Below are 21,081 nucleotides of genomic sequence, written 5' to 3' on the forward strand. Positions count from 1 at the left end.
ATAGTGAAGGGGGATGAGAGGGTGAAGGGGAGAGCTGTTGGGACCTGCTTCTTCAGGCCAGCCCACCCCTCTCTTCCCCTGATGCCTCCCAGAAGGCAGGAGAGGCAGCCGGGCCTGGGTTTGAATTCTGCCCCTCGCCTCAGGCTAAGTCATGTCACCCCTCCGTGCATCAGACACCTCCAGACGGTGTCAACTTGGGGACTAGATGCCCCTGCCCCATCACAGGCTTAGAGCTGTGCCTCTCACCTGGTTTTGAAACATCAGTGACTATCTAATTGCCACTTTCTCTGCAAAAATTTTTCCGATACCCACCCCCGGCCCCGAGGTTGGGTTTCTGCAGCTCCTGCGCGTCCCAGGGGCAGCCTCTCTGTGGTCCTGCTCACACTGCACAGTCATTGCCTGTTTCCTCCATCTGTCTCCCCTCCTAGACCAGGAGGCCCCGGAAGGCAAGTGGGCCCAATCCAGCAGCGATGCTGCAGATCCCAGCTCCACCTGTCACGAAGGAAGGAATGCCAGGTGTGGGGCTCGGAAAACTGGGCAGAGGTGATGATCCTTTAACTGATCCCAGGTGAAAACAGAGGGCAGAATGGGTTCTTTAAGGTGAAAGGGATACTGAATTCCCTTCTCGCTGGCCACTGGCCTCAGAGGCTCCTGTCGGGACACGAAGCGAGGACCAGGAGGAGCTAGATGGCAATGAGGAGGGCAACAGGCGGTGGCGAGTTTACCAGGAACCAGGAATCTGTTGTTGAGTCTAGAACAGCGAAGGGGAAGGGAGACAGCCAAGCCAGCCGCCACACCCACCCACCACCCAGCCCACCTCCGCAGCCTCCTCCCCAGGCCTTGCCAGCCACCCTCTCCTGTTCTTGTAAACATCTGCCGTGAAGGGTGAACAAACAGGCAGACGCCCCCTTTAGGTGACATCATCTCCTACCTCCGTTTGCTAAAGCCCAGGTGTGTTTATTCCAGAGCTCTTCCAGGGTGCTGGCCATGGCGTACACCTGTAAGTTAATCCAGGGTTCCTGTCTTGTCCAAACCAGAAGCCCCCTCCCCTTACTCTCTCCCTCCCTCCCAACGTGGCCAGCAGAGGGGAGGGTCATGGGAGCTGGGCCCCTCTCCTCCACGTGCCAGGGCTTTGAGCCACCCCGCTGTCCCTTCCTCCTGCACCGAATGGCCACCCAACAAGCAGTCTAGGGCAGTCTCCTTTCCCTGCACCTTTTTCAATCCCTATGCCTTTTTTTGCCCCCCCAGAGTTCCCAGCCTCTGACTGGGCTCCCAGATTGCAGGGCCCAAGGGAAAGGGATACTGTGCAGCAGGCAGGGGGTGGGGGGCAGAGAGGCAAGATCAATTTCCCCAGCACAAAGGTCTTCCACCCCTCTACCCTCTCAACTCCTGCCCTGCGATGCCCACTCCTCCCGAGCGGCCCTGCCTTCCTCTGACCGCATGCAGCTTCGCCCGGTCCCTCCAGAGCGTAAACTTACTCTCGCAGTTTCTCCTAGGCTCCTCTGGTCAGTGACTGAAGCTGCCCCAGCTGCTAGGGTGTCGCAGGCTGGTGTCCTCTGGGCTCCAGGGTGCAGGGGGGTGACAGCAGCAGCCCCACCCTCCTAGAAGCCGTCTACTCCGTGCACAGATGTGCTGAGCCCCAGCCCCCTATGTTGCACACACACACACACGCACACACAGTTACTGAGAACCGGGGGCCGAGGCTACAGTCCCGTCCAGCCAGGTGACCCGCCATCCTCACAGCCACCAGGTGGAAGGAGGGAGGGTGCTCCGCGTTAGCAGTAGCTTTGTGGAGGGGCATGATTTCCACAGGAAGGTGGACAAGCCACTCCCTCTCCCCCTGGCCCCACCTTCCCTCTGCATTCTCAGCTTCTCGAAGGAGATCCTATCAGAGCAGCAGACATCCCATTCCTCTCCTGGCTCCCTGAGGCTGGGGCACCCCGCCCCCCCGCCCCTCCCATGCTTGGGTCTTCGGCCTCCCCCCTTCCCTCTTTCCCACTCGGTTAGGGATTAAGTGCATCACTTTCTTGAGGTGCTAAATTCTCACACTCCCTCTAGCCCCTCCTCTGGCCAGTAGGCTAGGGGAGTACTGGGTTCACTGGAAATCCCGGCCCTGAGCGCCTGCCTTCCTGCGGCCCCACCTCCATCAACTGCGCTAACGAGGTGTTTAAAATGGCAGTGTGCCCGAATGACCTCTCCTGGTAGATCCTTTTCTCCTGTTTGTAAGACAGTGGGAAAGAGACCAAGTTTAGAGGCTGGGTCACTGAATGGAGGGGTCTGGCAGCCCTGGTCTCAGTCATCCTCCACAGTCATTCCAGGTTGGTCCTAGAAACAGCCTCTGTTGGATCCTTGTGTCTCAGTTTCTGTTCTGACAATATGGCAAATGTGGTCTTAGGAAGGCTTGTGAGAAAGCATGTGTCGGGCCAACCAGATTAAGGCTGGAGATGCTAGAAAAGCAACGGACCATCCCCACCACGAGAATTTATTCAGAAAGGCGGCTGGCCAGTCACCCCCTGTACCCCCACCCCTGACTCTATCTGGGCAAGTTCCCAGCAGGTTCCAATTAGGAGACAAGTCCTCACAGTCTCCCAGGTGTGTCACACAGGGTTTCCGATGGAATCAGGTCAAAGTTGTTCTGCTGGGATTTCAAGGTTGCCCTTGAAATCTGGCTGGATTTCCCCATCCACAGCTCAGGGTGTCCTTCTACTGCGTCCGTCCACCTGGTCCCCTCACTTCTCCTGGCGGAGCCACACCACAGGCTCTTCTCGGACCTTCTGCTTCCTTCTCCTCCTGGTCAAGCCCAACCATCTTCCTCTCTTAACTTGAGACCCTCCTCTGCCACAGCCACCATCCTCTTCCCTTCCTTATCCCCATGATGGGACCACCTGAGCCACGGAGTTTAGTTTGTGCATTTGGTCTTCCAGAGTAAATTGTCAACCCAGCAGGAAATAATGGTCCGCTGCATGCAACAGACCGGTGGGGACATCGGGAAACCCTAGAGGTGACACATCAGGAAGATATAAAGATGCAAACACCCGCCCAGGTGCTAAGGATTTTGGTCATCACTCTGCTGGCCGCTCATGCCTGGAGTCTAATAACACCAACCCTTCCCTGCAGACAGCCCCTTATAGTTCTTATGGGGACCCTTGGAGAATCCTCTACAGAGGACCTGAGACCCTACCATGCTGCCTCATACCCAGGAAACAGGTGGGATCCAAAGAACGGGGGTGTGAGTTTTAGGCAAGACATACCATAGTATCAACCACACATCTGCAGCGGGGAGCTTGCTGGGCCCCTGCCGTGCCCCCAATCCCCACTGAACGTCCTTTGGGTTTAGAGCTCATGTAAATTAGGGCAAAGCTTGTCTAGTGAAGCCCTGCAGCTGTGAAATAAGACCATGATGGGATGGCACCATAGATTCCTTCTGCTCCAAGTAAAACAAGGAAAGACATAAAATTCCCACTCCTCTGTGGCAGACTGAATCATGTACCCCAACAAAAAACATGCTCTTAATCTTAATCTGAGTTCTAGTGGGTATGAACCCATTTGCAAATAGGACATCTGGAAGACGTTATTTTGGTTAAGGTGTGGCCAACCCAAGCAGGGTGGGTCTAAATCCAGAAGACTGGAGGCCTTATAAAGAGGAAATTCGGACACAGTAAGAGACACCAGAAGTCAGAGAAAGCCACAGGAGGAGACCAGAAGTCAGCAGAAACTGGAAGAGCAGTGACAAGGAGAGAAGGGGCCCCGTGAGACGAGGCAGAGGCACAAGCTAAGGAACCCCAAGGGACCACGGGGAGCCAGCAACAGAACGTGACAGACCTCGGGGAGAAAGCACGGCCTTGCCAAGGCCTTGCTTTTGGACATCTAGCCTCTGAAACCATGAGACAATACCTTCCTGCTGTTAAGCCAACCAGTGTGTGGTCTGTGTCGTAGAAGCTCTGGCAAACAGTTTCCCCTTGTTAACTCAACCAGTTAGCCCTCCAGGCTCCTTGAACCCTCTCTGCGGGGAGACCCTCGGCACCTGCCCCCACTGCTGAGTGAGCCAAGCCCTTTTTGGGGCCCTGAGGTGAGAAAGGATGCAAATGGCTGGAAGTTTTATGGGCAAAACCTGGAATTGCAAGGAATGGTACACACGTATGTTAATGAGTTAACATGTATTAACTCATTACCATGTGCCAAGTACTGTTGTAAACATGGTGTATAAACACATTCAATCCTGACAACAACGCCATGGGGGAGGCACTATTGTCAGCCCCTTTTACAGGTGAAGAGACTGAGACACAGAGAGGTTAGGTAACTCATCCAACATGGCACAGCTAGGAAGTAGCAGGGCCAGGATTCAAACCCAGGCAGTCTGGTGCCAGAGCCCATACACTTAACAAGCACAGTGAACCACCTCTGCAGTCTCTCGCTGTCTCATGGTTTGTTTTGTTGATATCAGAAAGAATCAAAATATGGTCTTGCCCAACGAAAATAGGAAGCCCAAATTTATCAGACTCAAAATATATGTTGTTCTATTGGTTCTCACATTAATCCTGTGCAAGTAGCAACAAAAGCCAACCTTCCTTTCTCCCTTCCTCCCTCTTCCCATTCACCTAGATCAGATCAAGGGTTTTCAGACTCTTAGGATTCAGAGCAGAGCTGCCTCAGTGGTATCTGGGAAAATGGTCAGGCCCCCCCAACCCATTTGAACCAAAGAAGGTTCTCCCTCTCTCTCTCTCTCTCTCTCCCTCTCCCACTCTCTTTTCCTCTTTCTCCTCTCTCCCTTTCTCTGGGGGAGGGGTTTTTTGGAATAGAAAGGAACCACTATTTTGTTTTAAGTTGAGAGTGACTGTTAAAGAGAGTGAACGTTTTACCCTCAGATCAAGCTGGGTAAGTGGGGCCACTGTATTTCGTCTCGGCTGTACTGACCAGTGTCCCTCCCCCTCCTCTGAGGATGGCCCTGGAAACAGCCACGGTGGGTCTTTTCCTTTCTCCTCTGTAGGGAGGCTCTCACGGGCAACCCCTCGGCCTCCACGGGTCCTCTTATCAAACCCCAGTTGGTACATTTCTCATGACCAGAATTAGGAAGAGCTGCGCCTTTCCTGAAAAGCTGGCATGGTTCTCATTCTGTGATCTCATATCTGGCTGTGTTTCTCTCTTTGCTTTGGTCATGAGGAAACTCAGGGTCAAATCTGTAACCTCCCAGCCACAGCAGAGACTTTCAGATGCTGATCCTATCCTTTGTCTGCAAGAGATTCTTATCACATTATGTTCGTCTCACATAATTTAGTTTATCCTTTTGTTTCATCATTGTTGTAGTTAAGTTTCCTCCAATCTTTTGTAGAGAGACACAAAGGAGGCTGCCAAATAAACAAATACATACCCAACGTTTTTTGAGCACCTGTCATTACCGAGGGCAACTGACTTGCCAGAGTCACAAGCAGTACAAGGAGTGAAGCCAGGTCTGTACAGAGCACCCTCTTACCTGCCTGCACCCTATCACCTGGCAAAGTGGGGTGAGCACTCGGATCTGCTGATCTCACACGAGCCCAAATGACACAGACGTCCAGTCCCTTTAAGCAGAGGCACATTTACCCATCACAGCTCTGACCAACTAGTTCCAAGCCTGAGGACCTCACTCCTTAGCAGAATCTTCCTGAAGAGCAGATGAGGAGAAAACGTATGTGTGTGCACGTGTGTGTGCTTAACATCATGTCCTCTAAATAACTTCCTATATTCATGTCTATTTATTTTTGTCGTTCCTGCTTGCCCCACCCACACCCACCTCTGTCTACCTCTCTTGCTCCTGCTTGTCTTTTCTTTTCTAGAAAATCACAAGATTGAGCAGCAGTGGAAGACCAGGGAATGAGGGACTAACACCTGAAAGCCACAGTCAAGAAGAGAGGAGGGAAGGGAGGAAAAACCTGACCCGACAGGCATAGCAAAGATATTCTCTTTGGCTGTGGAATGGAGGGAAGGGAAGAGAAGGGGCTGTGCAATGGGCCTGACGGAGAGAGGGGCGACGATGCCTCGATGTAGCCCGAGATGCCACTGTCTGCAAGCCGGCCACGCTTCTCCCCAGACCTAAGTGAACCTGGCATGTGTGGCTTCACCACAGCCCTTCGGCGTGTCCCTTCCCCACGTGCCAAGAGGAAGCAGCCCCAAGCTTTGCAGGTTGAAATTGGCAAGCAGGCAGCTGAGCCCTGACCTCATTTCTTGTTTACCCTCTAGATGCTCCCAGCTCTTGCCGCATTGTGGGCGGCATGTGGGGGACAGGCGGCACTACTCTGGCCTCTGGCAGACTTCCTGTTCAAGAAGGGACGAGGGAGCTAATTATAAGACTGGCTCACAGGTGCCTCTGCCGGGCTTCCCTGCCAGCCTGGTAGATGCAATGATGGCCTTTGTGCAACAAGGGCCAGTACTAACAAGGCTAACTAAATCATTCATTTCATTAACAACAGGGTTTGGCAGATAATTGTGCAAGAGGCAATTATCAGGCATGCACGCTCCAGGAAGGAATGCGTCTGCTGGTTTTGAGCAGAGCTGCCAGGAGAAATAGGAGACACCGTGAAATCCCCGTGGGGCCCTCCGCCCAGTGATGAGCTGCTCTTTGGGCTTTACAGCTTTGCAGTCAGCTCTGGAGACAGAGAGATCAAGTTTGCTTGTCATCACCAAGATTCCCAGGTGACCTTGAATTTTCTCTCGCCTTTTGTAGAATGAAGCTTCAAATTCCAGCACCCCCCTCGCTGCCTCACTGCAGGCCTGGTCTCTACAGACCTTCTACAGTAATGTCCCTAAAACTTGAGGCGTTTTGTCACACCAACCTCCTGATCAGAAAGTGGAAAAAGTTATTCATTGTCTACCGGTGTCAAGTTCAGTTCAAGCTAGTACTAAAATCCTCTCTGATCCTATCAACAGATGGAAAGATCCAAAAAGAGGGGATGTCCATACAATGCAATAGGGTTCAGTAGTAGAAAGGAATGAAATACTGACGAAACTTGAAACCCCATTTGCCAAATGAAAGAAACCAGACACAGAGGGTCACGTATTCCATTGATGTGAAATGTCCAGATTATGCACATCCATACAGACAGGAAGTAGATTCAGGGTTGCCAGGGGCTGGAGGGAGGGGAGCATGGGAGGTGACTGCTAATGGGAATGGGATTTCATTTTTGGGTGATGAAAATGTTCTTGAATTAAATAGTGGTGATGGTTGCACAACCTTGAGAATATACTAAAAAGCACTGAATTATGTACTTTAAAAGGGTGAATTTTATGGCATGTAAATTATATCTGAACAACAACAAAAAAGCTCCTCTAAGGCATTGGGTAGGGTGGGGGGTGAGGAGGGGCATCCGGTGCCGGGGGTGTGGTCTGTTCATCCACTCCAGACTTGCTGGCACAGTTCTGGAAGTAGAACTACAGACTCATGAAACGCCTCCTCTATTTGTCATGTTCAAGCGTTCTCTGGGCCTCCCCGTGCACAAGACTCATTCTTGGTACAAGCTAGGATTGCAAAGAAAGTGTTCATTCTTTCTGACATTTCTCCTATTGATGGGGATAATCAAACTTCTGGATGGCCTTTCTCCCCCCAGCCTGTTCACTGAGGAAGGCTTTGGAGCATTCCAGGATGTTCCAACTCTGAGTGGCAGGCTTTCCCCCACGAGCAGAAGCTCAAGCATGTTGGACTGAGATATTTGTCATTTATTGCCAGGACTCACCCCCTTACCTTCTGATCCCGCTGACCCACCTGTGCAATCATTCACCCAGAACCAAGATCTTCTCAAGTGGGGATTCACATACCCAACTTTATACATTTCACACTGTTATATAAATGTTATATCCAAAACTACTACTACTATTATTATGCTCACAGGATGTTGGCTAAAAGAATAAAGTCATAATATGAGGATGTTAAGAATTGCTGTTTTGAGCTACAAGGAGGAGAAATTTTAAAAGGAATAAAAGCTACTTTGGTGATTCTCGTAAATAGGATAACACATATCTGTATGTGTGGCTTTTGACATATTTGTTAAATAATTGGTCATGTTTCTTCAGTCACCCCTTCCTGACTCTTTGATTCTATTTCCCCAACTGGTAAATAGGGGAAACACTCACTGGCCTAGTATTCTTAAGGGATAAGTTATTCCATCACTGGTTTCTCACTGTTGAGAAATAGTTCTTTTAGTATCTTCTCCTCCCTCTTTATTTTACTCCCCTACGTGGAGCCCTTAGAGCCCTAAGCCCTCATGTAAGAGATCCCATTACCCTGCTGGAGAGACCACATAGAGTCAGAGGGGCCTTCAGCCACACCCCCCATCCAGTCATCCCAGCAGAGGAGCCAGATGTGCAAAGGCAGAGGGAATTTTGGACATCCCAACCCCAGCAGAAACCACAAAAGCAGAGCACCTGCCCAGTCAAGCCTGGGCGACCCACGGAAATCACAAGAGAGAATAAGACATCATCATTTTAAGCCACCAAGTTCTGGGGGTGCTTTGTTATGCAGCCGCCAACAACTGAGATGCCAGCATGTAGTAGGTGCTGAATAAGCTCTACAAAATTCATGTCTGATGATTTATTTCCTTCTATTAGTGATGAAGCAAAGAGTCTTTGATCCTTCCAAACAGCAGACGAAAGGCACTCCAAGCCTGCACCACAGCTCAGTTGGATGGAACCATCCCCACATGACAAGTGGAGAGCCTGAGGGACCACGCTGTCGAGCCCACCACTGACCCCCGAGCTCCTGGCACATGGCTGGAAAACAGCCAAGCTCAGGGCTTAAATGACATGCCCAAGGTCAACGCAGCAAGTAGGCGGAGGAATTAAAATTCAAACCCCGTGTAACCCACGGTCTGTTCAGTGCTTCTTCTACTATACTATGGCATTCAATTGTTGGGACAATTTAAAAAAATAACAGATACGAGAGATCCTGGCATAACTGGGTCCCTGGTTAGAGTCCATTGACTTCTTGACTCTCTGAGATCAGGGGAGACCCCTGCCTGGGCCCCACAGACTCCACACACACTAGCATGAAACTCCCTGAGCGGACGGACCTGTCTGTCTTCATCACTTTTGTGTTCTTGCTGCCTGGAACCATGCCTAGCACATAGCAGACACTCAATAAATATTTGCTGAATGAATGAACGAGGAGGAGTGGGACAGTGAAGGCCTACATCCGGGTCCTGGAGCATGTCCAGAGGATAACCCCTGAATGTTGACCCAGTTTGGGTCTGTGAGGTGTGGTGCTGCTGAGTCCGGGGAGAGCAATGGACCTGCAGTAGCTCAGGTTTCGGAGTCGCCTTGGCTGTCCTGCTTGGTCCCGGGGCTGCCAGTGCCTTTCCCTCTCTCGCCACTAGAGGGCAGATGCGTCCTGCGGATTCGGCCAACGCCAGTCCTCTGCACCCAGGCATCAAAGGCACCTTGGGCTTTCCAGCTGAACAGAATACTAAAGGCTCTGTCAAGATTTGTCTATTTCAGAGGTCACCACAGAGGCACCAAGCGGAGAAAGGCATAAAACACCAGTTGTGTGGCCTCATCTTGGGTGCAAGGGGCAAAACGAGTCTGCAAGCCTTCCTCATGGACGCCTGCTGGGGCTGCAGACTAAGGGCACTGAGCGCTCTCTAGCTTCTCCCAGGCCATATATCCTTTGGGGGAGATGGGGTCACATTCCCCCTTCTTGCACCCTGCTCCCCAAAATGAAGAAAGCAAATGTCCCAGACCAGAAAACTGCTAATTGGTAGAAACTGGTGTGGGGCGTTAAAGCAGAAGAGGAGGATCTCCACTTGTGCCCATGTCTATGTTCCGGGTAAAAGCCGAACAAGGCAGACTGTCCAGGGTGTTTGTATATATGCAACACCTCAGTTGATCCTCAAGACACTTCTGGAAGTCAGTATTATTATTCCAGGTTTATAGATGAAGAGACTGAGGGTCAGAGTGGTTAACCAGCCCAAAGTCACATAGCTGGTAAGTGGCAGAGCCAGGCCTCAAACGCAGGGTAGCCTGGCTTCAGACTTGCTGCTTATTGCTACACAAGGCCAACAACTGGGAGGCGATCAGGGCTCAACGGTGAGACCAGGGCTTTGAAGAACGAGCAAACTTGGGCTGAGTGGAGAAGGTAGTGGGACTCCAGGGTAGATAAACACACAAAAAGAACTTTACTGACTGTAAAACATTTATCATCTCATTTAACCCTTGCAACAAATCTGAAAAGGCAAAGGCTTAATCTCCACTTTAGGATGAGGGAACAGGCCTGGATGAGGTGAAGCCCTCTGCCCAGTGCTGGACACATAGGCTCTCACCCCTGAGGCAGGTGGACAGAGGTGCAGCCGCTGGACTTCAACACCCTTAGCTAAGGAGCTCGCTCCCCCTTCCCCAGGATCAACAAGGGTTCAGGTACTTCTAGTGGTCTCTGTTTCCTCATCTATAAAGTATGTGGCAGTGACGTCCTCTATCCTTCACCCAACAATTGAGATGCAGATTCATCTGCTCCAGCTCAGGTGGAAAGTTAAGAGGTGGAGAGGTAAAGAAATAAGGCTGCGGGCCAAACAAAAACGTGTAAACTCTGTTTCTCCTTTTGAAAAAGTTTTGTAAGGATGAATGTAAGTTTCTAGGGGACAAGAACCAGGTCTTTTACTGTTTCCTCCCTGCTTGGCCCTGACTCCACTCAGCATGGCACTGGCACCGGGGCAGGTATCGTGGGGAAGCAGCAAAGGGGCATCTATCTGTGACTAAGTGCAGACACCTCTTGGTTTGGGGTACAGCCCTTCAGCTCGACGCGCCTCTGAGATGCCTCTACACTAGGGCTCCTCACAGGGCAGAGGGACACGGCAATCTGGCCACAGAGTTCTCACTTCTCTGCCGCTGCCTCTGATGCTGGGAGCCGGGTGTTCTCAGGAGACATGGTGGTGAAAGGCTCCACAACCCAGCCTCACCCCACTTCCTAGAGGGCTCACGCTGACTCCATGAGAAGAAAACACCCTATTTTCTTCACCTGCAAAGCCTGCTCTGCACAGACTGAAGCCGACGTCACTGCTTCTGCTGCAACTGCCAGAAAACACCTTGCAGATGGATGCTCCTTTTTCCACGGCGCTCAAAACTCCCCAACTGTTCTGCTCATCCCAGCTGCTAGCAAATCACAGCACTATGCTCCCTAATTATCTGGGGCAGAGGGGCAGGTAGAACAAAGTCCCCATTGTTGTCTTGCCACACAGTTATCAATCAGCATTGGCAGGAACTCGCAGGTACTCGGTCTCCTTCGCGAGTTGGCAATAAACAGACGCGCGCTGCTGTGAGCAAATTCATTTCAAGGATGGGGGAGATGCATAGCACGTAGTAGGCGCTTGGCAAGTATTGGCTGGATGAAGGTGACACAACAAAGTGGCTGCCAGGAGCCTCTAGAAATGCAGGGCCGTTCTTGCTCCAGAGCCAGGCACTGCTGTCCTTGCTTCTTCCAGAGGAGCCAGAGGACTGTGACTCTGAGAGAGACGGCAGCAGCTCCTGCACCAGCAAAGGGGAAGAGAATGCAAATGGGGAAAGCACTGCAGAGGCCCCGCAGCAGTGGCAGGCAGCCTCGGGGTGGAGGGCAGGGCCACCCAAGGGCAGCAGCTCCTGCTCCTCTGCCCGCAGAGCCCCTCAGAGGGGCCTGGGTCTTCTCCCTGGGTAGGGCAATCAAGATGACCCCTTTGAGGACTTCCCATCTATGAATTCTATGGCCGGTTAGAGAGCAAAGCTCCAGGTAGCTTCAGATGGGGCTGCCAGAGGAGAGGATGGGGAGTCTGAGAGGCAGGTGGACAGAATTCTTGTTTCTCCGTGACTTTGACCTCCAGACCTCTGCCCAGACAATTCCTTCATGCCAGAACTGTGATGGGGGCAAAGGGCACTGTAGCAGTCAGTGTTCTCCAGAGAGAGAACCAGCAGGATGCATGTGTGTGTGTATATTGTGTGTGCATAAAATGTTAAGAGATTTATTTTAAGGAGTTGGCTGGTGCAATTGTGGGGGCTGGCAAGTCCGAAATTTGTAGGACAGGCTGGAAATTCTGGTATGCGTGATACTGCAGTCTTGAGTCTGAAATCCTTAAGGGAGGCCAGCGAGCCAGAAATTAATAAGGAGTTAATGTTGGAGTCTTGAGGCAGAATCTCTTGTCTGGAAATCTCAGTGGTTAGCTCATAAGGCCTTCAACTGATTGGAATAGGCCCACCTACATGGTGGAGGATAATCCCCTTTACCTAAAATCGACAGATTGTAGATGCTAATCCCATCTATGAAATACCTTCACAGCAACCTCTAGGCCAGTTTTGACCATAAACCGAGCACCATAGCCTCTCAAGCTGACACATAAAATTAACCATCCCAGGCACAAGGTATGATTACCTTGGGCATCTTTATCAGAAAGGAGAAACAGTGAGTGCAGATCAGGCCATATAAACCCCCTGGAGCCACACCTGGAGGCAGCCCAGGCACAGAGAACTGCAGGGCTCCCCTTTGCCCATGCCCCCCACCCCAGGAGCTGCCCTCTAGAGCACCAGGCTCCAGGGCCCAAGTGCATTTGGTCTGGCCACGGGTCTGCCAGGGATCCACAGAGGCTTGGGAAGGCATTCTGGTTCCACACTGTATTCACGCCAAAGTCGGAGAGGAGGAGGGCTCACGGAGGAAACCCCACCATGCCCCAGAGTCCAGCCCAGCAAAGGCTCACAGATGGATGGAAATGACAGCCACCGACAGGGCTGGGCCACCAGTTAGCTGGGGGACCTGAGCAAATCACCTCTCGGAAGCCCATCACCTCATCCATGGGATCGGGAAACGCTGGTGGAGTTGATCTGCTCATAATTCTGTGAGATTCAGCCCAGTATGCAATCCACCCAGCAAGGACCACACCCACGACACACAGCCACTTTGGAAGTTTGAAACCTATTGGAACTAGATAACACACTTTGAGTGGGGCCAAGAGATAACATGTTACTTTAAGTATTAAAAATAAAGCAATTCTCATTCTCAGAGATTTCTTAGACTGGCCATCCATGGTAAGCCTTTATCTAAAGACTGGTTCTCTCTCCTCCCTGCCTCGATTATATAAAGTAATGATTCAACTGGATGAGACCTTGTCCAAGTCCCTCATTTCCAATACATGCCCAGAGAGGGCAGGTGCTGGACACAAGTCACACAGCTCTCAGTGGCCGAGTGGAGCCCAGAGCCCAGCTCTGTCCAGTGAGGGCGCACGATCCTGACGTATCCCAGTGCTTCTCGGGCTGTTGAGCCTCCCTCAATTGCACTCACACCTCCTAACATCCATCTTCCAAAAAGCCTGAGAAAGGAAAGATATGAAGAGGCAGACAAAGAAAAGGCTGAGGAGGGGAATCAAATTAACATTTGCCTCAGAAACTGTGCCATTTCATTGCAGATGAGAAATCCCTGAAAGGCAGAAAGTGCAGTTTTTCCTTTGATCTGTGCTGCAAAGACTGCGCACACCGTTGAAGCACGAGTGCACACCGATTTGCCAGCCCGTCAGTTTCTCTCCTGACATCGCGTGTGCACAGGTAGTCACATGCAAGGAACATGGCCAAGAGAGGTCACCTGCTCTTCTTCCCCAGAGAGGGATGCAGGCAAAGGGTTGGTGATGATTTCAGAAGTTATGAGTGGGGCCTCCAGGATCACTGGTCAGGAAGTTAGGGGTTGAATCCTGTCCCCCGCAGAAGACGTGTTCAAGTTCTATCCCCGTCCTGTGGTGTGAGCCCTTCAGCAAACAGGACCTTTGAAGATGTTATTATTTACAAGGTGAGGCCAAACCAAACACGGGTGGGCCTTCATCCAAGAAGTCTGCAGTCCTTGTGAGGAGAGGAAGTTAGACACAGACGCAGGAAGCAGAGGTAAGAGAAGCCAGAGGGGGAGAGACCGCCACGTGGCAGAGGATTGTGGGAAAGCCATCGCCAGGATGCCACAGACACTGGACAAAGCATGTCCTTGCCAACATCTTGATTTTGGACTTCTAGCCTCCGAAACTGTGAGCTAAGAAACTCCTGTTGTTTAAGCTAAATTTGTCATAGCAGCCCTGGCAAACTAAGGCAATCACCTAGTGCAGTTCAGCTGTGCAAAAGGCTGTAGGAAGATTGCAGCCCAGAGAGGGGAAGACACAGAGGAAGTCAGTTCTTGTGCTAGGGCTAGAACCCAGGTTTCCAGGCTCTGTCCAGTATAACAGCTGGTATAGTTTAAGCATGGTTTACACCAGTGTTTTTCAAATATAGATGGTCAAGAAAGCAACTGAGGGGGCTATATAATTTTAAAAATAAAATGAATAGACTAGACTAGAATAGAATAGAATAGAATAGATGCAGTAAGGGTAAGCATTATTTCCTAAAACTTTTTTTCATTTTCCATATGTAGTTGTGTGTGTATGTATGTACATATCACACAGAAGTATTTACACATATGTACGTGTACTTGTGTGTGTGTGTGTATGGATGCACTGCATCATGATGTCAAATGATTTTCTTACCACGGGTTGCCATCAAAAAAAGTTTGAAAGTTACTGATTTAGCTTAAAGGCATTTAAGTATCAAGTACCGGTTCAATTCACAGTTCTATTACCTCCTAGCATTGTCCGTTTGGACAAACATCTTCATCTTTCTGAACTTTACTTTTCTCATCTGACAACTGGGAATAATAGTAGATCCTATCTCATAAGATTGAGAAAATTAAGTGAAATAATCCACATAAGATTTGGCGACTAGTACCTCACACAGTGTGTTAACTGTTAAATATATGATATGTATGATATAAGGATCCACGAACCAACAGAAACAAAAATCTCCCGCAGTTGAGACCAGCAGGAAGCAGTCTATGTGGAGGAAACTGAGAGAGGGCCCCTCCAAAAGTAAGGGCCCCTAGCTGAAATCCCCCCCTTAGCAAGTCAGTGGGGCATGGTAAGCATTGCCTTTTCCCTGCAAGGTGTAAACAAGTTACAAGGCTAACTTTTACCTTTGCAAGAGGATGGGCATTTTGGGGTCACCTGAACAAGGAAGGGGGCAGAAAAGGGAAGAGGGGAGGTCTTGAAGTTACATTTGGCCTCCTCCCTAATTCCATAGAAGGCTCTAACCCTGCTCCTGCAGAGACCAGAGGGCGGTCCCTGCCTGGGAGACCTGGAGAGAGCCGAAGGGCAAGGCCGGGCTGCTGCTGCTGCTGCCCACTGGGTCTTCTTTGTTTTCTGTTCATGAATAAAGTTCTCGGGCTCCCCGAGGAAGGTTGGATCGGGGTGGGAAGGACGCGGGGCCTCTTGGAATCTTTTGCATCCAGGGATGTGAGTGGGTTTTTATATTTAGCAGATGACTCACCTTCAAGCACATTAGTCACTGCCTCCCAGCTCCGTCCTGGCAGGCTGGATGCTGGGGATCTCAGCTGGGTGAGATCAGACAGGAGATTGCGAGAAAGAGCAAGAGAGCTCCGGGGAGCTAAGGGACCGGAACACAAAGACAGGAGAGAGATCAGGGCCAAGAGGCAGAAGCCAGAGTCAGAGGGCGCCCACGTGCTGCCCAGCAGAGACGTCCAGGGTGGCAGGGTCTCAGCCTCAGGCATGCCCCAAGCACCCATCTGCAGAGGAGAGACGAAGAGCAGGGGAAGGCCCGGGGCACCTGTTTCCATCACCCACACCCTGGCCTGACACTTGTCTCAGGAGCCTTCCACGGGGTCCCCTCGCTGCCACATAGGTAGCCCCCCCTGCCTGGGCCCAGCTGCAGGCTGGCATGGGCAGACAGACAGAGGGCTGGCCATGGCAGTGATGGACAGCTAGGGCAGGGGTTTTCAGAGAATGCTACCAGGCCACACCTGGGACAGGACAGAGAAGGAGAACACAGGTGGGAGACACCTGCATTGCAGTAGGAGAGAAGCCCAGAGAAGGGAGGAGGCATTTGAGACTAAGGTAAGGGTCCCCAAGATAGAAGGCCCTTGCGGGCTCTCCAACCAGGACTCCGGGCCCACCCCAGGCCCCTGGGCCCACCAGATCTGCCTTCCTCTGTGCAGGGCCAGAGAATCTGCTTTTAACAGGGCCCCAGATGACCCTCATGCAAAAGGGCCGCAGCTCAGCCCAAAGCCTTCATTCCTACTTCCAACCCACGGTGGGGTGTAGGCAAGTTGGTGCTCTCCTCTGTGCCTCAGTTTACCCTTCTGAAAATGAGGAGCCTGTCTCAAAGGATTGCTTTAATATTTAAAAAAAGAAAAAAACAAAACACAAGAAAGGAAGAGGAAGTTTTTTGTCATGTTTCTCCTCCTAGCGAATTCTAAATACTTCTTAACTAGAACTGGGCCAGGCAGCAAGGGAGAACAAGCACACCTGGCTGGATCCCACAGCTCCAGAAACGCAAAGATTGTCCCCAAGCACCTGCCACGGGACTGTGCCCCATGGCTGAGGTCACTGGTCTGGGACGTGGGGCCAAGGCCTCCTTGGCCCCCGCCCCTGCAAGCTGCAGCCCCCACCCCTGCCCATCCCCACCCCTGGCACCACACAGCCCAGCTTGTTAGGGCTACTTTATCAATGAAGGGAGACGAGTACCTCCTCCTGGTGGGTCAGACTTGCTCCTCCAGACCCCCAACATGGCACGTGGGATGATCACCCCAGGGCCTGGAGAAGCAAAAGCAGGGGCAGTGGCAAAAGGCAGGGCAGACTGTGAGGGAGGAGGAAGACAAGGCACCTGCCAAGTGTGGGCGGCTGCTGTGTCCCTTGTTGTTCTCAGAGACCCTCAAGGCAGCTTCCACCATGCCCACTGTGAAGCAAGGAAACCAGGACCTGTAGATCTTCAGCGCCCTGAATTGAGGTCCAGAGCCCAGGAGGTTCCTAATTCTGCTGTGATGGCCCCTTTGCTTTCTCCCTGGGACCCTCGGGTCACTTACAGACCTACCAGGTCCTTGCCAATTCAGTCAGGATACTGACTTCCCCTTTTACCCAGAGAGGCCCCAATTTTAAAGATGTTCCTGTGGTTCTCAGTGTGGCACTCTGCTCCCTTGATTCTTGAACCCTTTCCTCCAACTCTAGTGACGATGGTTTTTCCAAGGCCACGTAAAACTCACCTCTATGAACCCCCAGGCGCACCCCTTCCCTCATTACCTTGCAGCCAGCTCTGCACAGCCCCACCCAGTTGTCACCACGTAGGTTCTGGGGAGCCTGGTAAGGGTTCTTTCTGACGCCCGTGGATTTCCTGGACTCCAGGCTCTCCGAGGACTGGGATTGTCTCTTTTCTTCAGAACTCTCGCACCTAGGGAATGCTCAGCCCTTGTTGATGGGGAGATTGGCCATGGAAAGGAAGGTTCCAGAAGCGGCCCAGCACAGGCCTGCACATCCCACCCTGAGATGCAGAAGACCAGCTCTGACCTGGGCTTGCCTCCAACCCTTCTTCTCTCCACAGAGGTGACTCAGTTGAGCAACCTGTCAGGCCAGAGCCCTGGGCTAGGTGCTGCAGGCAAGATGCTCCAGTGGAAACTGAAAAGCCCAGTCCCTGCCCTCAAGCAAGTGCAAGTTGTCTCATTGCTCTCCATTTTAATAGTTTACCTTCTGCAAGCTCCTTGAAGACAGGGCCATGGCGTGGGCTTCCTGGCACTGAGTACATATGCATGATTGACAGGTTGCAATGCAATAAAGTAAATAATCATGAAACAGATGCACCTGGCAGTGGGAAGGCACAGGGAGTCCTTGAAACCAGGTTTCACCTTCCTGAACTCCTGCCTGAGTTACTCTACCTAGGAAATGGTGACACCACCATCTACATCACAAAACAGCAGGAAGGATTACATGAGACAGTCCACATGAAAATGGCTAGGGTGGTGCTGGCTCATAGAACACATCCATAAAATGGCAGCTCACTAACTAAATTAATTCTGCAAGTAGTGAAAGCTATGCATGAAAAAGGAGAATGGGACAGTGGCTGGGAAATGGAGCACTGAAATAACAACCACCTACTATTGGACAGGCACCACACCCTAGTTTGCTTGCTTGGTCCATGTTACCCCTGTAATGCTCTCAGTATCCCTGTTTTAGAGATGAAGGAACTGAGGCTCAGATAGGTCAAGTTATCTGTCCAAGGACACACAGCTAGCAAGTGGCTGAGCCCTGTTTTGAAGGGACACTTGTCTGTCTCCAAAGTTGGTGCTGATTCCTTTAAACAACCATACTCCAAATGCTAGGGGAGGTTTGGGGGAGATAACATTTTTTCAAATAGAATTATGAAGAAGGTTGTGGGAAGTGTGGGGAGGGAGGGAGGAGAAGAGGGAAGGAGAGCTAGAAAGCAGCCTTGGGGCACTCCATTAAGAAAGGGTGGCTTCACCCCAGAGAACAGACTGGGGAGTGCATGATTATCATGGAGAAAAACAGAGGCCATGTCAAGGCTGAGTGTATCTGGCAGTGATCAGTAAAAGACTCTGAAGGTAACAAGGACGGGTGGTGCTCAAGAAGGCCCTTTGAAGACCTTTGAAATCAAAGACCCCACTGGCCAGGAGACTGGGCAGGACGGGGGCCTGGCAGAAGCAGAGGCCAGCAGTGGACCAGCTCCTCCTGCCCGTGCATATGTGAGGTGAGCACCCCCAGTTCTAGCAGCCAAACATGAAGTCCTGGGGACAAAAGACTCCATGCCCTTCCCTCTGACAGACACTGGGTCCTCAGATCAAAGTCCTGGGAAAAACACTCCTTCCTCCCCCACATCTCTCCTGGCTCCCTTAAAAACTCCCTCCCTTGCAGGGAAAAATATAAACAGGCAGGGATACAAGAGCTGGAGAAAACATGGAGAGAGGGATGTACCTATTGACTGCTGGTGGAGAGGTAGAATGGTGTAGCCTATCTGGAGGACAGTGTGGTGGTTGCATCAGAAGCTAAGTTTATGGGGGCCATAGGGTCCTGCAACCTCATTATGGGGTATACACTTGGAGGATCAGAGAGCAGGGACATCAATGGACATTTGCACACTGGTGTTTATGGAGGCAGTATTCAGGATTTGCAATGGGTGGAGGTGGCCTAAGGGTACACTGACTGAGGAACAGAATGGTGAACTGTAGTGTATGCATACAATGGAATACTGAGCAACTGCAAGAAGGAGTGAAGCTGTGAGACACACAACAAGGTAAATGGATCTTGTGGACAGCATTTTCGGTGAAGTATGCCAGAAATGAAAAGACAAACATTATAATGCCTTACCAATATGGACTAACTACAATGTGTAAACTCTGAGAATTGAATCTTAAGAGCACAGCTTATCAGGGGAACGCTTATTATAATGGTTCCTAGATTACAAGCTCTTACAGCAGTCACATCTATTACTGAATTGTAATAGCTATCTCCAAATTCTGAGATGCCGAGCTCTTTGTGTATAAACTGGTCAGTCTCTGGAACTTTGGGTATCTGTGTGACACCCGAAACTCAGAGCTAGAGCTCAGCAGCTATGAAAGTCAGTATTACCTCATACAGCAACTGTTAAAAAAAAGCTGAAGAAGAGTCCAGACTTCAATTAGAGATATGAATGAAGCAGATCTGGTTAGGACTAAGGCAAACCAGGCCAAAGAGTAAAGGAAGCTATTGACTGTGCTTTAAAAATTCAGCTTCTGTGTGCGACCAAGGGAAGAGATGTTTATTTGGTGCAGGATATATCTTTTCTGCAGCACACTAACTAATTTAACTTGTATGGTCGATTTATTCAAACACCATAATTACATGGAACTTTGAATAGGAAGTGAGATCTCGTAGGTTTGTACAGGTTAGTGTGAAACCCTGATATATCCAAGAGTAATATGGGCAGAGAATAAAAATATATTTGTAGGGCCCCCCTGAGGAACTGGGGGGAAATTCAGAAATATTGGATGTCCCTACCTGGGTTATTACTGATATTCTCACAAACATTGAGGACTAACAATTTTGTAGGATGAGCCCCCAATCTTGGGGCTTGCCCTGATGAAACTTGTTACTGCAAAGGAGAAGATAAGCCTACTTATAATTTTGCCTAAGAGTCACCCCCAGAGAATCTCTTTGTTGCTCAGATGTGGCCCCCTCTCTCTCTAAGCCAACTCAGGAAGTGAACTCGGTGCCCTCCCCACTATGTGGGACATGACCCCCAGGGATGAGCCTGGACCTGGCATCATGGGATCGAGAAAGCCTTCTGGACCAAAAGGGGGAAGAGAAATGAAACAAAGCAAAGTTTCAGTGGCTGAGAGATTTCAAATGGAGTTGAGAGGTCACTCTGGAGGGCATTCTTATGTGCTATATAGATATCCCTTTTTAGTTTTTAGTGTATTGGAATAGCTAGAAGGAAATACCTGTAACTGTCAAACTACAACCAGTAGCCTTGATTCTTGAAGACAATTGTAGCTTACATGGTGTGACTGTGTGACTATGAAAACCTTGTGGCTCACACTCCCTTTATCCAGTGTATGGATGGATGAGTAAAAAGATGGGGACAAAAACTAAATGACAAATAGGGCGGGATGGGGGGGATAGAATGATTTGGGAGTTCTTTTTTACTTTTATTTTTTATTCTTATTTTCATTCTTTCTGGAGTAATGAAAATGTTCAAAAATTGATTTGTGGTGATGAATGCACAACTATATGATGGTACTGTGAACAACTGATTGTACACCATGGATGATTGTATGGTATGTGGATGTATCTCAACAAAACTGAATAATAATAATAATAATAGTAAATTCCCTACTCAGGGTTTAAAAGGGGCTACTGTCTGGAAGACCTAGCATATCCAGTCAGGATTTCTCCCACTAAAATCGATGTCATGGAACACACAAGGAGAGAACAGGTTCCCATCTAATTTGTCACCCAGTCAAGAGGCCTCCTGGATGACCTGACCCTTGGCAGTCCCTGCCTGGTGTGACCAGGGGCCTCTCCATGGTGCCCCCTGCCTGCCCCACCAGACTCAGGGTTGCCCTGGAGGAGGTGGGGACAGTGTTTCCCTGCAATTTCCAATGTGCCCAGCAGAGCCCTCGACATGCAGTAGACGTTTAATTCTAGTTATTGAGAGTCTATCATGGGGATTGCCATTTAACACTGAAAGATGTTGCGACACTTTCCCATCATTTATAGTTTATTATTTACTAATTTGTGATTAATTAATGCTTGAAAA

The 21,081-nt window shown here is 50.4% G+C and overlaps 1 protein-coding gene across 16 annotated transcripts in view; it reads right to left on the minus strand.

Moving 5' to 3' along the window:
* Positions 1–21,081, minus strand: part of LOC119541888 (elongation of very long chain fatty acids protein 1-like) — a 71,972-nt gene that overhangs the window by 11,567 nt on the left and 39,324 nt on the right. For 9 of the 16 annotated variants that reach the window (XR_005218373.1, XR_005218372.1, XM_037846235.1 and 6 more), the window contains exons 1-2: positions 932–1,921; positions 313–492 (exon numbers count right to left, since the gene is read on the minus strand). The gene's annotated coding sequence lies outside the window, so the exon portion shown is untranslated. Of the gene's footprint in view, positions 1–312; positions 752–931; positions 1,922–21,081 lie in introns of those variants that run through there. The other 7 variants (XM_037846230.1, XM_037846229.1, XR_005218374.1 and 4 more) reach the window with 6 other exon arrangements.

The sequence above is a fragment of the Choloepus didactylus genome, chromosome 8, assembly GCF_015220235.1.
Source record: "Choloepus didactylus isolate mChoDid1 chromosome 8, mChoDid1.pri, whole genome shotgun sequence".
Lineage (NCBI taxonomy): Eukaryota > Metazoa > Chordata > Mammalia > Pilosa > Megalonychidae > Choloepus > Choloepus didactylus.